The 14,564-nt window shown below is 46.5% G+C and overlaps 7 non-coding genes across 7 annotated transcripts; all 7 read left to right on the top strand.

The window, feature by feature from the left end:
* Positions 1–140: 140 nt before the first annotated feature.
* LOC130333609 (U2 spliceosomal RNA) lies at positions 141–331 on the top strand. The gene has a single exon (XR_008875767.1). It is a non-coding gene; the product is annotated as a U2 spliceosomal RNA (small nuclear RNA).
* A 2,100-nt stretch (positions 332–2,431) lies between these two features.
* LOC130333665 (U2 spliceosomal RNA) lies at positions 2,432–2,622 on the top strand. Its single transcript, XR_008875817.1, has one exon. It is a non-coding gene; the product is annotated as a U2 spliceosomal RNA (small nuclear RNA).
* A 2,090-nt stretch (positions 2,623–4,712) lies between these two features.
* LOC130333653 (U2 spliceosomal RNA) lies at positions 4,713–4,903 on the top strand. The gene has a single exon (XR_008875806.1). It is a non-coding gene; the product is annotated as a U2 spliceosomal RNA (small nuclear RNA).
* Positions 4,904–6,999: 2,096 nt separating this feature from the next.
* LOC130333639 (U2 spliceosomal RNA) lies at positions 7,000–7,190 on the top strand. Its single transcript, XR_008875795.1, has one exon. It is a non-coding gene; the product is annotated as a U2 spliceosomal RNA (small nuclear RNA).
* Positions 7,191–9,277: 2,087 nt separating this feature from the next.
* On the top strand, positions 9,278–9,468 carry LOC130333627 (U2 spliceosomal RNA). Its single transcript, XR_008875784.1, has one exon. It is a non-coding gene; the product is annotated as a U2 spliceosomal RNA (small nuclear RNA).
* Positions 9,469–11,559: 2,091 nt separating this feature from the next.
* On the top strand, positions 11,560–11,750 carry LOC130333615 (U2 spliceosomal RNA). Its single transcript, XR_008875773.1, has one exon. It is a non-coding gene; the product is annotated as a U2 spliceosomal RNA (small nuclear RNA).
* A 2,095-nt stretch (positions 11,751–13,845) lies between these two features.
* Positions 13,846–14,036, top strand: LOC130333725 (U2 spliceosomal RNA). The gene has a single exon (XR_008875867.1). It is a non-coding gene; the product is annotated as a U2 spliceosomal RNA (small nuclear RNA).
* The last annotated feature ends 528 nt before the right edge of the window (positions 14,037–14,564 follow it).

Here is a 14,564-nt window from a genome sequence, read left to right as displayed (position 1 = left end):
TTAGGTTCTGCTGTGTGTACTGGTGGTTGACTGCCCCCCAGCCCAGAGTGTGCATGGAAAATTGTCTGGCAGCCTCCCTGACAGCAAGCAGTGATAGTGCCCATGAAGGGGACCTTGTTGGGCCCGCCCCTTTCACGGTTATCGCTTCTCGGCCTTTTGGCTAAGATCAAGTGTAGTATCTGTTCTTATCAGTTTAATATCTGATACGTCCCCTATCTGGGGACCATATATTAAATGGATTTTTGAGAACGGGGGCCGATTTCGAAGCTTGCTTCTGTCGCCCTATGCATTGACCCGATATGGCAGTATCTTCGGGTACAGTGCACCACCCCCTTACAGGGTTAAAAAGAAAGATTCCTACTTTCATTGCTACCTGCTTGCTGGCTAGCCAGCTAGCCAGCCCTGTGGGCCTTGCTGCTGCTGCAGCCAAAAAACAAAAGGTGGTGCTGCTGCTGCTGCTGCTTCTGCTGCTTCTGCTTCTGCTTGTGTCTGGCCCCTGTTGGAGCGTCCAGGCACAGGACTTCTGCTGCTGCTGACTAAATGGCCTCCTTAATTGGATCATTTGAGTAGCCAGCACACCTGTGCAGGTAGGGCATGACATGATAGGCAGCTGCCTTGATAGCGGGTGGGTGCTGAATGTTCCTAATTGACAAAATAAGATTAATGCTTATGAAGAAATATAAAATCTCATCCCTTCCCCAATATCGCGCCACACCCCTACCCCTTAATTCCCTGGTTGAACGTGATGGACATATGTCTTTTTTCGACCGTACTAACTATGTAACTATGTAACATAACATGGGGGGGGGGGGGGGGGGGGTCTCCTGGCTGTTCACACAGGTGTGTCATTGCTGTACATTGACCATGCATTGCTTCTGTGGTATTGCAAAGGCAAAGACAAATGCTTCCAGCCATCCATTGCACTAATGGATTGGTCATCAGCTGGCTGTCTATGTCCCGCATCAATATAGACCAAAGTACAGAGGGTTAGGCTATGCTATTGTGCACCTACCTGATGCATCAGAAGGTGCGAGGCCCTTGCTAAATTCTGTGCACAGACTTTGAGATCTATGCTTTAGACTGTATCTAAACCTGCTCCAACATGGACTGACATTCTGGCCTACTTTCAGCCGATGCGACTTGTCTGTCGCTGAACAGTCGCTTTTTATGTATTCAGCACCTATGTATAATGTTGTAAAAATGCTCTAGAAGCTAAATCGCAGAAATGTCACACATATTTGGCCTGCAACTTTCTGTGCGACAAATTCAGACAGGAAAAATCAGTATAAATCCTTAGAAAATTATCCCCCAGTGTCTCCATCTGCTGGCGGTATTGAATAAGCATTGCTGCACTGATGGGGTATGCATTAGACGAAAAAAAAGAAGAAAAAGAAGAATAATACGCCCAGAAAAGAGGCGAAAAGGAGAAAAACGTAAAAAAACGTGAAAAAAAAGTAAGAGGAAGAGAAGGGAAAAAAAGGTGGAAATGGGTTTAAAAGTGATTTCGGCGGAGATATATATATATATATATATATATATATATATATATATATATATATGCGCACACACACACATAGATATAAACGTATTCTCCGTTGAGATATTGCAGCCGCTGCTGTGTCCAGGCCCAGGAGCCTTAGCACTGTGCTGTGATGTCACTCAATACCACTGACATCACTAGGTGTAAACAACATCTCTCCTTTGCTGTGTATGTGACTATGGAGCTGTTTGGTGATGTCGTCTATTACGGCCTTCATAGAAGCAACAGGAGATTGTTGCATCCATCTTGAACCCTCAGAACTACAGTGCTATGATGTCACTCACTTCCACAGGCCTTGCAGAGTGTAAACAACAACAACCCAGCTTTGTTGTGTATGTAACCAAAGGGATTTGTGATGTCACCTAGAACCTTCACAGCAGCGACAGCTTTATGAGGAGCATCAGCACTGCTCTGCCTGAGCAGAACCATCACCGCCATAGGTTGTCAAATAACCCGGATTTAACCCACACAGGTAAGTCCAATGGGGTGCAGGCATGTCCTCTATGCTTACAGCTTCCCGTGGGTGTTGGTTTGATACCGTTTGGGGACAGCCAAGGAGGCATCTGCAGGCAACAAAGGTAGGTGTGTGCTTGTGTGTGTGTTTCCTATGCAGATCCTAAGCCCAGTGTCACATGCAAGTAGGAGGAGTAAGAAGGGTTCCTGGCAAATCCGGGTTATGGATTGCATTTAAAAAGGCCCCGTGGGAGTGCAATGGGCCCCTGTCTTGCTGCTTAGCAATAATGGTATGGGTTTAGGTTCTGCTGTGTGTACTGGTGGTTGACTGCCCCCCAGCCCAGAGTGTGCATGGAAAATTGTCTGGCAGCCTCCCTGACAGCAAGCAGTGATAGTGCCCATGAAGGGGACCTTGTTGGGCCCGCCCCTTTCACGGTTATCGCTTCTCGGCCTTTTGGCTAAGATCAAGTGTAGTATCTGTTCTTATCAGTTTAATATCTGATACGTCCCCTATCTGGGGACCATATATTAAATGGATTTTTGAGAACGGGGGCCGATTTCGAAGCTTGCTTCCGTCGCCCTATGCATTGACCCGATATGGCAGTATCTTCGGGTACAGTGCACCACCCCCTTACAGGGTTAAAAAGAAAGATTCCTACTTTCATTGCTACCTGCTTGCTGGCTAGCCAGCTAGCCAGCCCTGTGGGCCTTGCTGCTGCTGCAGCCAAAAAACAAAAGGTGGTGCTGCTGCTGCTTCTGCTGCTTCTGCTTCTGCTTGTGTCTGGCCCCTGTTGGAGCGTCCAGGCACAGGACTTCTGCTGCTGCTGACTAAATGGCCTCCTTAATTGGATCATTTGAGTAGCCAGCACACCTGTGCAGGTAGGGCATGACATGATAGGCAGCTGCCTTGATAGCGGGTGGGTGCTGAATGTTCCTAATTGACAAAATAAGATTAATGCTTATGAAGAAATATAAAATCTCATCCCTTCCCCAATATCGCGCCACACCCCTACCCCTTAATTCCCTGGTTGAACGTGATGGACATATGTCTTTTTTCGACCGTACTAACTATGTAACTATGTAACATAACATGGGGGGGGGGGGGGGGGTCTCCTGGCTGTTCACACAGGTGTGTCATTGCTGTACATTGACCATGCATTGCTTCTGTGGTATTGCAAAGGCAAAGACAAATGCTTCCAGCCATCCATTGCACTAATGGATTGGTCATCAGCTGGCTGTCTATGTCCCGCATCAATATAGACCAAAGTACAGAGGGTTAGGCTATGCTATTGTGCACCTACCTGATGCATCAGAAGGTGCGAGGCCCTTGCTAAATTCTGTGCACAGACTTTGAGATCTATGCTTTAGACTGTATCTAAACCTGCTCCAACATGGACTGACATTCTGGCCTACTTTCAGCCGATGCGACTTGTCTGTCGCTGAACAGTCGCTTTTTATGTATTCAGCACCTATGTATAATGTTGTAAAAATGCTCTAGAAACTAAAGTCGCAGAAATGTCACACATATTTGGCCTGCAACTTTCTGTGCGACAAATTCAGACAGGAAAAATCAGTATAAATCCTTAGAAAATTATCCCCCAGTGTCTCCATCTGCTGGCGGTATTGAATAAGCATTGCTGCACTGATGGGGTATGCATTAGACGAAAAAAAAGAAGAAAAAGAAGAATAATACGCCCAGAAAAGAGGCGAAAAGGAGAAAAACGTAAAAAAACGTGAAAAAAAAGTAAGAGGAAGAGAAGGGAAAAAAAGGTGGAAATGGGTTTAAAAGTGATTTCGGCGGAGATATATATATATATATATATATATATATATATATATATATATATGCGCACACACACACATAGATATAAACGTATTCTCCGTTGAGATATTGCAGCCGCTGCTGTGTCCAGGCCCAGGAGCCTTAGCACTGTGCTGTGATGTCACTCAATACCACTGACATCACTAGGTGTAAACAACATCTCTCCTTTGCTGTGTATGTGACTATGGAGCTGTTTGGTGATGTCGTCTATTACGGCCTTCATAGAAGCAACAGGAGATTGTTGCATCCATCTTGAACCCTCAGAACTACAGTGCTATGATGTCACTCACTTCCACAGGCCTTGCAGAGTGTAAACAACAACAACCCAGCTTTGTTGTGTATGTAACCAAAGGGATTTGTGATGTCACCTAGAACCTTCACAGCAGCGACAGCTTTATGAGGAGCATCAGCACTGCTCTGCCTGAGCAGAACCATCACCGCCATAGGTTGTCAAATAACCCGGATTTAACCCACACAGGTAAGTCCAATGGGGTGCAGGCATGTCCTCTATGCTTACAGCTTCCCGTGGGTGTTGGTTTGATACCGTTTGGGGACAGCCAAGGAGGCATCTGCAGGCAACAAAGGTAGGTGTGTGCTTGTGTGTGTGTTTCCTATGCAGATCCTAAGCCCAGTGTCACATGCAAGTAGGAGGAGTAAGAAGGGTTCCTGGCAAATCCGGGTTATGGATTGCATTTAAAAAGGCCCCGTGGGAGTGCAATGGGCCCCTGTCTTGCTGCTTAGCAATAATGGTATGGGTTTAGGTTCTGCTGTGTGTACTGGTGGTTGACTGCCCCCCAGCCCAGAGTGTGCATGGAAAATTGTCTGGCAGCCTCCCTGACAGCAAGCAGTGATAGTGCCCATGAAGGGGACCTTGTTGGGCCCGCCCCTTTCACGGTTATCGCTTCTCGGCCTTTTGGCTAAGATCAAGTGTAGTATCTGTTCTTATCAGTTTAATATCTGATACGTCCCCTATCTGGGGACCATATATTAAATGGATTTTTGAGAACGGGGGCCGATTTCGAAGCTTGCTTCCGTCGCCCTATGCATTGACCCGATATGGCAGTATCTTCGGGTACAGTGCACCACCCCCTTACAGGGTTAAAAAGAAAGATTCCTACTTTCATTGCTACCTGCTTGCTGGCTAGCCAGCTAGCCAGCCCTGTGGGCCTTGCTGCTGCTGCAGCCAAAAAACAAAAGGTGGTGCTGCTGCTGCTTCTGCTGCTTCTGCTTCTGCTTGTGTCTGGCCCCTGTTGGAGCGTCCAGGCACAGGACTTCTGCTGCTGCTGACTAAATGGCCTCCTTAATTGGATCATTTGAGTAGCCAGCACACCTGTGCAGGTAGGGCATGACATGATAGGCAGCTGCCTTGATAGCGGGTGGGTGCTGAATGTTCCTAATTGACAAAATAAGATTAATGCTTATGAAGAAATATAAAATCTCATCCCTTCCCCAATATCGCGCCACACCCCTACCCCTTAATTCCCTGGTTGAACGTGATGGACATATGTCTTTTTTCGACCGTACTAACTATGTAACTATGTAACATAACGTGGGGGGGGGGGGGGGGGTCTCCTGGCTGTTCACACAGGTGTGTCATTGCTGTACATTGACCATGCATTGCTTCTGTGGTATTGCAAAGGCAAAGACAAATGCTTCCAGCCATCCATTGCACTAATGGATTGGTCATCAGCTGGCTGTCTATGTCCCGCATCAATATAGACCAAAGTACAGAGGGTTAGGCTATGCTATTGTGCACCTACCTGATGCATCAGAAGGTGCGAGGCCCTTGCTAAATTCTGTGCACAGACTTTGAGATCTATGCTTTAGACTGTATCTAAACCTGCTCCAACATGGACTGACATTCTGGCCTACTTTCAGCCGATGCGACTTGTCTGTCGCTGAACAGTCGCTTTTTATGTATTCAGCACCTATGTATAATGTTGTAAAAATGCTCTAGAAGCTAAAGTCGCAGAAATGTCACACATATTTGGCCTGCAACTTTCTGTGCGACAAATTCAGACAGGAAAAATCAGTATAAATCCTTAGAAAATTATCCCCCAGTGTCTCCATCTGCTGGCGGTATTGAATAAGCATTGCTGCACTGATGGGGTATGCATTAGACGAAAAAAAAGAAGAAAAAGAAGAATAATACGCCCAGAAAAGAGGCGAAAAGGAGAAAAACGTAAAAAAACGTGAAAAAAAAGTAAGAGGAAGAGAAGGGAAAAAAAGGTGGAAATGGGTTTAAAAGTGATTTCGGCGGAGAAATATATATATATATATATATATATATATATATATATATATATATATATGCGCACACACACACATAGATATAAACGTATTCTCCGTTGAGATATTGCAGCCGCTGCTGTGTCCAGGCCCAGGAGCCTTAGCACTGTGCTGTGATGTCACTCAATACCACTGACATCACTAGGTGTAAACAACATCTCTCCTTTGCTGTGTATGTGACTATGGAGCTGTTTGGTGATGTCGTCTATTACGGCCTTCATAGAAGCAACAGGAGATTGTTGCATCCATCTTGAACCCTCAGAACTACAGTGCTATGATGTCACTCACTTCCACAGGCCTTGCAGAGTGTAAACAACAACAACCCAGCTTTGTTGTGTATGTAACCAAAGGGATTTGTGATGTCACCTAGAACCTTCACAGCAGCGACAGCTTTATGAGGAGCATCAGCACTGCTCTGCCTGAGCAGAACCATCACCGCCATAGGTTGTCAAATAACCCGGATTTAACCCACACAGGTAAGTCCAATGGGGTGCAGGCATGTCCTCTATGCTTACAGCTTCCCGTGGGTGTTGGTTTGATACCGTTTGGGGACAGCCAAGGAGGCATCTGCAGGCAACAAAGGTAGGTGTGTGCTTGTGTGTGTGTTTCCTATGCAGATCCTAAGCCCAGTGTCACATGCAAGTAGGAGGAGTAAGAAGGGTTCCTGGCAAATCCGGGTTATGGATTGCATTTAAAAAGGCCCCGTGGGAGTGCAATGGGCCCCTGTCTTGCTGCTTAGCAATAATGGTATGGGTTTAGGTTCTGCTGTGTGTACTGGTGGTTGACTGCCCCCCAGCCCAGAGTGTGCATGGAAAATTGTCTGGCAGCCTCCCTGACAGCAAGCAGTGATAGTGCCCATGAAGGGGACCTTGTTGGGCCCGCCCCTTTCACGGTTATCGCTTCTCGGCCTTTTGGCTAAGATCAAGTGTAGTATCTGTTCTTATCAGTTTAATATCTGATACGTCCCCTATCTGGGGACCATATATTAAATGGATTTTTGAGAACGGGGGCCGATTTCGAAGCTTGCTTCCGTCGCCCTATGCATTGACCCGATATGGCAGTATCTTCGGGTACAGTGCACCACCCCCTTACAGGGTTAAAAAGAAAGATTCCTACTTTCATTGCTACCTGCTTGCTGGCTAGCCAGCTAGCCAGCCCTGTGGGCCTTGCTGCTGCTGCAGCCAAAAAACAAAAGGTGGTGCTGCTGCTGCTTCTGCTGCTTCTGCTTCTGCTTGTGTCTGGCCCCTGTTGGAGCGTCCAGGCACAGGACTTCTGCTGCTGCTGACTAAATGGCCTCCTTAATTGGATCATTTGAGTAGCCAGCACACCTGTGCAGGTAGGGCATGACATGATAGGCAGCTGCCTTGATAGCGGGTGGGTGCTGAATGTTCCTAATTGACAAAATAAGATTAATGCTTATGAAGAAATATAAAATCTCATCCCTTCCCCAATATCGCGCCACACCCCTACCCCTTAATTCCCTGGTTGAACGTGATGGACATATGTCTTTTTTCGACCGTACTAACTATGTAACTATGTAACATAACATGGGGGGGGGGGGGGGGTCTCCTGGCTGTTCACACAGGTGTGTCATTGCTGTACATTGACCATGCATTGCTTCTGTGGTATTGCAAAGGCAAAGACAAATGCTTCCAGCCATCCATTGCACTAATGGATTGGTCATCAGCTGGCTGTCTATGTCCCGCATCAATATAGACCAAAGTACAGAGGGTTAGGCTATGCTATTGTGCACCTACCTGATGCATCAGAAGGTGCGAGGCCCTTGCTAAATTCTGTGCACAGACTTTGAGATCTATGCTTTAGACTGTATCTAAACCTGCTCCAACATGGACTGACATTCTGGCCTACTTTCAGCCGATGCGACTTGTCTGTCGCTGAACAGTCGCTTTTTATGTATTCAGCACCTATGTATAATGTTGTAAAAATGCTCTAGAAGCTAAAGTCGCAGAAATGTCACACATATTTGGCCTGCAACTTTCTGTGCGACAAATTCAGACAGGAAAAATCAGTATAAATCCTTAGAAAATTATCCCCCAGTGTCTCCATCTGCTGGCGGTATTGAATAAGCATTGCTGCACTGATGGGGTATGCATTAGACGAAAAAAAAGAAGAAAAAGAAGAATAATACGCCCAGAAAAGAGGCGAAAAGGAGAAAAACGTAAAAAAACGTGAAAAAAAAGTAAGAGGAAGAGAAGGGAAAAAAAGGTGGAAATGGGTTTAAAAGTGATTTCGGCGGAGAAATATATATATATATATATATATATATATATATATATATATGCGCACACACACACATAGATATAAACGTATTCTCCGTTGAGATATTGCAGCCGCTGCTGTGTCCAGGCCCAGGAGCCTTAGCACTGTGCTGTGATGTCACTCAATACCACTGACATCACTAGGTGTAAACAACATCTCTCCTTTGCTGTGTATGTGACTATGGAGCTGTTTGGTGATGTCGTCTATTACGGCCTTCATAGAAGCAACAGGAGATTGTTGCATCCATCTTGAACCCTCAGAACTACAGTGCTATGATGTCACTCACTTCCACAGGCCTTGCAGAGTGTAAACAACAACAACCCAGCTTTGTTGTGTATGTAACCAAAGGGATTTGTGATGTCACCTAGAACCTTCACAGCAGCGACAGCTTTATGAGGAGCATCAGCACTGCTCTGCCTGAGCAGAACCATCACCGCCATAGGTTGTCAAATAACCCGGATTTAACCCACACAGGTAAGTCCAATGGGGTGCAGGCATGTCCTCTATGCTTACAGCTTCCCGTGGGTGTTGGTTTGATACCGTTTGGGGACAGCCAAGGAGGCATCTGCAGGCAACAAAGGTAGGTGTGTGCTTGTGTGTGTGTTTCCTATGCAGATCCTAAGCCCAGTGTCACATGCAAGTAGGAGGAGTAAGAAGGGTTCCTGGCAAATCCGGGTTATGGATTGCATTTAAAAAGGCCCCGTGGGAGTGCAATGGGCCCCTGTCTTGCTGCTTAGCAATAATGGTATGGGTTTAGGTTCTGCTGTGTGTACTGGTGGTTGACTGCCCCCCAGCCCAGAGTGTGCATGGAAAATTGTCTGGCAGCCTCCCTGACAGCAAGCAGTGATAGTGCCCATGAAGGGGACCTTGTTGGGCCCGCCCCTTTCACGGTTATCGCTTCTCGGCCTTTTGGCTAAGATCAAGTGTAGTATCTGTTCTTATCAGTTTAATATCTGATACGTCCCCTATCTGGGGACCATATATTAAATGGATTTTTGAGAACGGGGGCCGATTTCGAAGCTTGCTTCCGTCGCCCTATGCATTGACCCGATATGGCAGTATCTTCGGGTACAGTGCACCACCCCCTTACAGGGTTAAAAAGAAAGATTCCTACTTTCATTGCTACCTGCTTGCTGGCTAGCCAGCTAGCCAGCCCTGTGGGCCTTGCTGCTGCTGCAGCCAAAAAACAAAAGGTGGTGCTGCTGCTGCTTCTGCTGCTTCTGCTTCTGCTTGTGTCTGGCCCCTGTTGGAGCGTCCAGGCACAGGACTTCTGCTGCTGCTGACTAAATGGCCTCCTTAATTGGATCATTTGAGTAGCCAGCACACCTGTGCAGGTAGGGCATGACATGATAGGCAGCTGCCTTGATAGCGGGTGGGTGCTGAATGTTCCTAATTGACAAAATAAGATTAATGCTTATGAAGAAATATAAAATCTCATCCCTTCCCCAATATCGCGCCACACCCCTACCCCTTAATTCCCTGGTTGAACGTGATGGACATATGTCTTTTTTCGACCGTACTAACTATGTAACTATGTAACATAACATGGGGGGGGGGGGGGGTCTCCTGGCTGTTCACACAGGTGTGTCATTGCTGTACATTGACCATGCATTGCTTCTGTGGTATTGCAAAGGCAAAGACAAATGCTTCCAGCCATCCATTGCACTAATGGATTGGTCATCAGCTGGCTGTCTATGTCCCGCATCAATATAGACCAAAGTACAGAGGGTTAGGCTATGCTATTGTGCACCTACCTGATGCATCAGAAGGTGCGAGGCCCTTGCTAAATTCTGTGCACAGACTTTGAGATCTATGCTTTAGACTGTATCTAAACCTGCTCCAACATGGACTGACATTCTGGCCTACTTTCAGCCGATGCGACTTGTCTGTCGCTGAACAGTCGCTTTTTATGTATTCAGCACCTATGTATAATGTTGTAAAAATGCTCTAGAAGCTAAAGTCGCAGAAATGTCACACATATTTGGCCTGCAACTTTCTGTGCGACAAATTCAGACAGGAAAAATCAGTATAAATCCTTAGAAAATTATCCCCCAGTGTCTCCATCTGCTGGCGGTATTGAATAAGCATTGCTGCACTGATGGGGTATGCATTAGACGAAAAAAAAGAAGAAAAAGAAGAATAATACGCCCAGAAAAGAGGCGAAAAGGAGAAAAACGTAAAAAAACGTGAAAAAAAGTAAGAGGAAGAGAAGGGAAAAAAAGGTGGAAATGGGTTTAAAAGTGATTTCGGCGGAGAAATATATATATATATATATATATATATATATATATATATATATATATGCGCACACACACACATAGATATAAACGTATTCTCCGTTGAGATATTGCAGCCGCTGCTGTGTCCAGGCCCAGGAGCCTTAGCACTGTGCTGTGATGTCACTCAATACCACTGACATCACTAGGTGTAAACAACATCTCTCCTTTGCTGTGTATGTGACTATGGAGCTGTTTGGTGATGTCGTCTATTACGGCCTTCATAGAAGCAACAGGAGATTGTTGCATCCATCTTGAACCCTCAGAACTACAGTGCTATGATGTCACTCACTTCCACAGGCCTTGCAGAGTGTAAACAACAACAACCCAGCTTTGTTGTGTATGTAACCATAGGGATTTGTGATGTCACCTAGAACCTTCACAGCAGCGACAGCTTTATGAGGAGCATCAGCACTGCTCTGCCTGAGCAGAACCATCACCGCCATAGGTTGTCAAATAACCCGGATTTAACCCACACAGGTAAGTCCAATGGGGTGCAGGCATGTCCTCTATGCTTACAGCTTCCCGTGGGTGTTGGTTTGATACCGTTTGGGGACAGCCAAGGAGGCATCTGCAGGCAACAAAGGTAGGTGTGTGCTTGTGTGTGTGTTTCCTATGCAGATCCTAAGCCCAGTGTCACATGCAAGTAGGAGGAGTAAGAAGGGTTCCTGGCAAATCCGGGTTATGGATTGCATTTAAAAAGGCCCCGTGGGAGTGCAATGGGCCCCTGTCTTGCTGCTTAGCAATAATGGTATGGGTTTAGGTTCTGCTGTGTGTACTGGTGGTTGACTGCCCCCCAGCCCAGAGTGTGCATGGAAAATTGTCTGGCAGCCTCCCTGACAGCAAGCAGTGATAGTGCCCATGAAGGGGACCTTGTTGGGCCCGCCCCTTTCACGGTTATCGCTTCTCGGCCTTTTGGCTAAGATCAAGTGTAGTATCTGTTCTTATCAGTTTAATATCTGATACGTCCCCTATCTGGGGACCATATATTAAATGGATTTTTGAGAACGGGGGCCGATTTCGAAGCTTGCTTCCGTCGCCCTATGCATTGACCCGATATGGCAGTATCTTCGGGTACAGTGCACCACCCCCTTACAGGGTTAAAAAGAAAGATTCCTACTTTCATTGCTACCTGCTTGCTGGCTAGCCAGCTAGCCAGCCCTGTGGGCCTTGCTGCTGCTGCAGCCAAAAAACAAAAGGTGGTGCTGCTGCTGCTTCTGCTGCTTCTGCTTCTGCTTGTGTCTGGCCCCTGTTGGAGCGTCCAGGCACAGGACTTCTGCTGCTGCTGACTAAATGGCCTCCTTAATTGGATCATTTGAGTAGCCAGCACACCTGTGCAGGTAGGGCATGACATGATAGGCAGCTGCCTTGATAGCGGGTGGGTGCTGAATGTTCCTAATTGACAAAATAAGATTAATGCTTATGAAGAAATATAAAATCTCATCCCTTCCCCAATATCGCGCCACACCCCTACCCCTTAATTCCCTGGTTGAACGTGATGGACATATGTCTTTTTTCGACCGTACTAACTATGTAACTATGTAACATAACATGGGGGGGGGGGGGGGGGGGTCTCCTGGCTGTTCACACAGGTGTGTCATTGCTGTACATTGACCATGCATTGCTTCTGTGGTATTGCAAAGGCAAAGACAAATGCTTCCAGCCATCCATTGCACTAATGGATTGGTCATCAGCTGGCTGTCTATGTCCCGCATCAATATAGACCAAAGTACAGAGGGTTAGGCTATGCTATTGTGCACCTACCTGATGCATCAGAAGGTGCGAGGCCCTTGCTAAATTCTGTGCACAGACTTTGAGATCTATGCTTTAGACTGTATCTAAACCTGCTCCAACATGGACTGACATTCTGGCCTACTTTCAGCCGATGCGACTTGTCTGTCGCTGAACAGTCGCTTTTTATGTATTCAGCACCTATGTATAATGTTGTAAAAATGCTCTAGAAGCTAAAGTCGCAGAAATGTCACACATATTTGGCCTGCAACTTTCTGTGCGACAAATTCAGACAGGAAAAATCAGTATAAATCCTTAGAAAATTATCCCCCAGTGTCTCCATCTGCTGGCGGTATTGAATAAGCATTGCTGCACTGATGGGGTATGCATTAGACGAAAAAAAAGAAGAAAAAGAAGAATAATACGCCCAGAAAAGAGGCGAAAAGGAGAAAAACGTAAAAAAAACGTGAAAAAAAAGTAAGAGGAAGAGAAGGGAAAAAAAGGTGGAAATGGGTTTAAAAGTGATTTCGGCGGAGAAATATATATATATATATATATATATATATATATATATATATATATGCGCACACACACACATAGATATAAACGTATTCTCCGTTGAGATATTGCAGCCGCTGCTGTGTCCAGGCCCAGGAGCCTTAGCACTGTGCTGTGATGTCACTCAATACCACTGACATCACTAGGTGTAAACAACATCTCTCCTTTGCTGTGTATGTGACTATGGAGCTGTTTGGTGATGTCGTCTATTACGGCCTTCATAGAAGCAACAGGAGATTGTTGCATCCATCTTGAACCCTCAGAACTACAGTGCTATGATGTCACTCACTTCCACAGGCCTTGCAGAGTGTAAACAACAACAACCCAGCTTTGTTGTGTATGTAACCAAAGGGATTTGTGATGTCACCTAGAACCTTCACAGCAGCGACAGCTTTATGAGGAGCATCAGCACTGCTCTGCCTGAGCAGAACCATCACCGCTATAGGTTGTCAAATAACCCAGATTTAACCCACACAGGTAAGTCCAATGGGGTGCAGGCATGTCCTCTATGCTTACAGCTTCCCGTGGGTGTTGGTTTGATACCGTTTGGGGACAGCCAAGGAGGCATCTGCAGGCAACAAAGGTAGGTGTGTGCTTGTGTGTGTGTTTCCTATGCAGATCCTAAGCCCAGTGTCACATGCAAGTAGGAGGAGTAAGAAGGGTTCCTGGCAAATCCGGGTTATGGATTGCATTTAAAAAGGCCCCGTGGGAGTGCAATGGGCCCCTGTCTTGCTGCTTAGCAATAATGGTATGGGTTTAGGTTCTGCTGTGTGTACTGGTGGTTGACTGCCCCCCAGCCCAGAGTGTGCATGGAAAATTGTCTGGCAGCCTCCCTGACAGCAAGCAGTGATAGTGCCCATGAAGGGGACCTTGTTGGGCCCGCCCCTTTCACGGTTATCGCTTCTCGGCCTTTTGGCTAAGATCAAGTGTAGTATCTGTTCTTATCAGTTTAATATCTGATACGTCCCCTATCTGGGGACCATATATTAAATGGATTTTTGAGAACGGGGGCCGATTTCGAAGCTTGCTTCCGTCGCCCTATGCATTGACCCGATATGGCAGTATCTTCGGGTACAGTGCACCACCCCCTTACAGAGTTAAAAAGAAAGATTCCTACTTTCATTGCTACCTGCTTGCTGGCTAGCCAGCTAGCCAGCCCTGTGGGCCTTGCTGCTGCTGCAGCCAAAAAACAAAAGGTGGTGCTGCTGCTGCTTCTGCTGCTTCTGCTTCTGCTTGTGTCTGGCCCCTGTTGGAGCGTCCAGGCACAGGACTTCTGCTGCTGCTGACTAAATGGCCTCCTTAATTGGATCATTTGAGTAGCCAGCACACCTGTGCAGGTAGGGCATGACATGATAGGCAGCTGCCTTGATAGCGGGTGGGTGCTGAATGTTCCTAATTGACAAAATAAGATTAATGCTTATGAAGAAATATAAAATCTCATCCCTTCCCCAATATCGCGCCACACCCCTACCCCTTAATTCCCTGGTTGAACGTGATGGACATATGTCTTTTTTCGACCGTACTAACTATGTAACTATGTAACATAACATGGGGGGGGGGGTGGGGGTCTCCTGGCTGTTCACACAGGTGTGTCATTGCTGTACATTGACCATGC

Source organism: Hyla sarda, unplaced genomic scaffold (assembly GCF_029499605.1).
Source record: "Hyla sarda isolate aHylSar1 unplaced genomic scaffold, aHylSar1.hap1 scaffold_413, whole genome shotgun sequence".
In the NCBI taxonomy this organism is placed as follows: Eukaryota; Metazoa; Chordata; class Amphibia; order Anura; family Hylidae; genus Hyla; species Hyla sarda.
The sequence above is the reverse complement of the archived record's forward strand: the minus strand, read 5'-3'. Positions and strand labels throughout refer to the sequence as shown.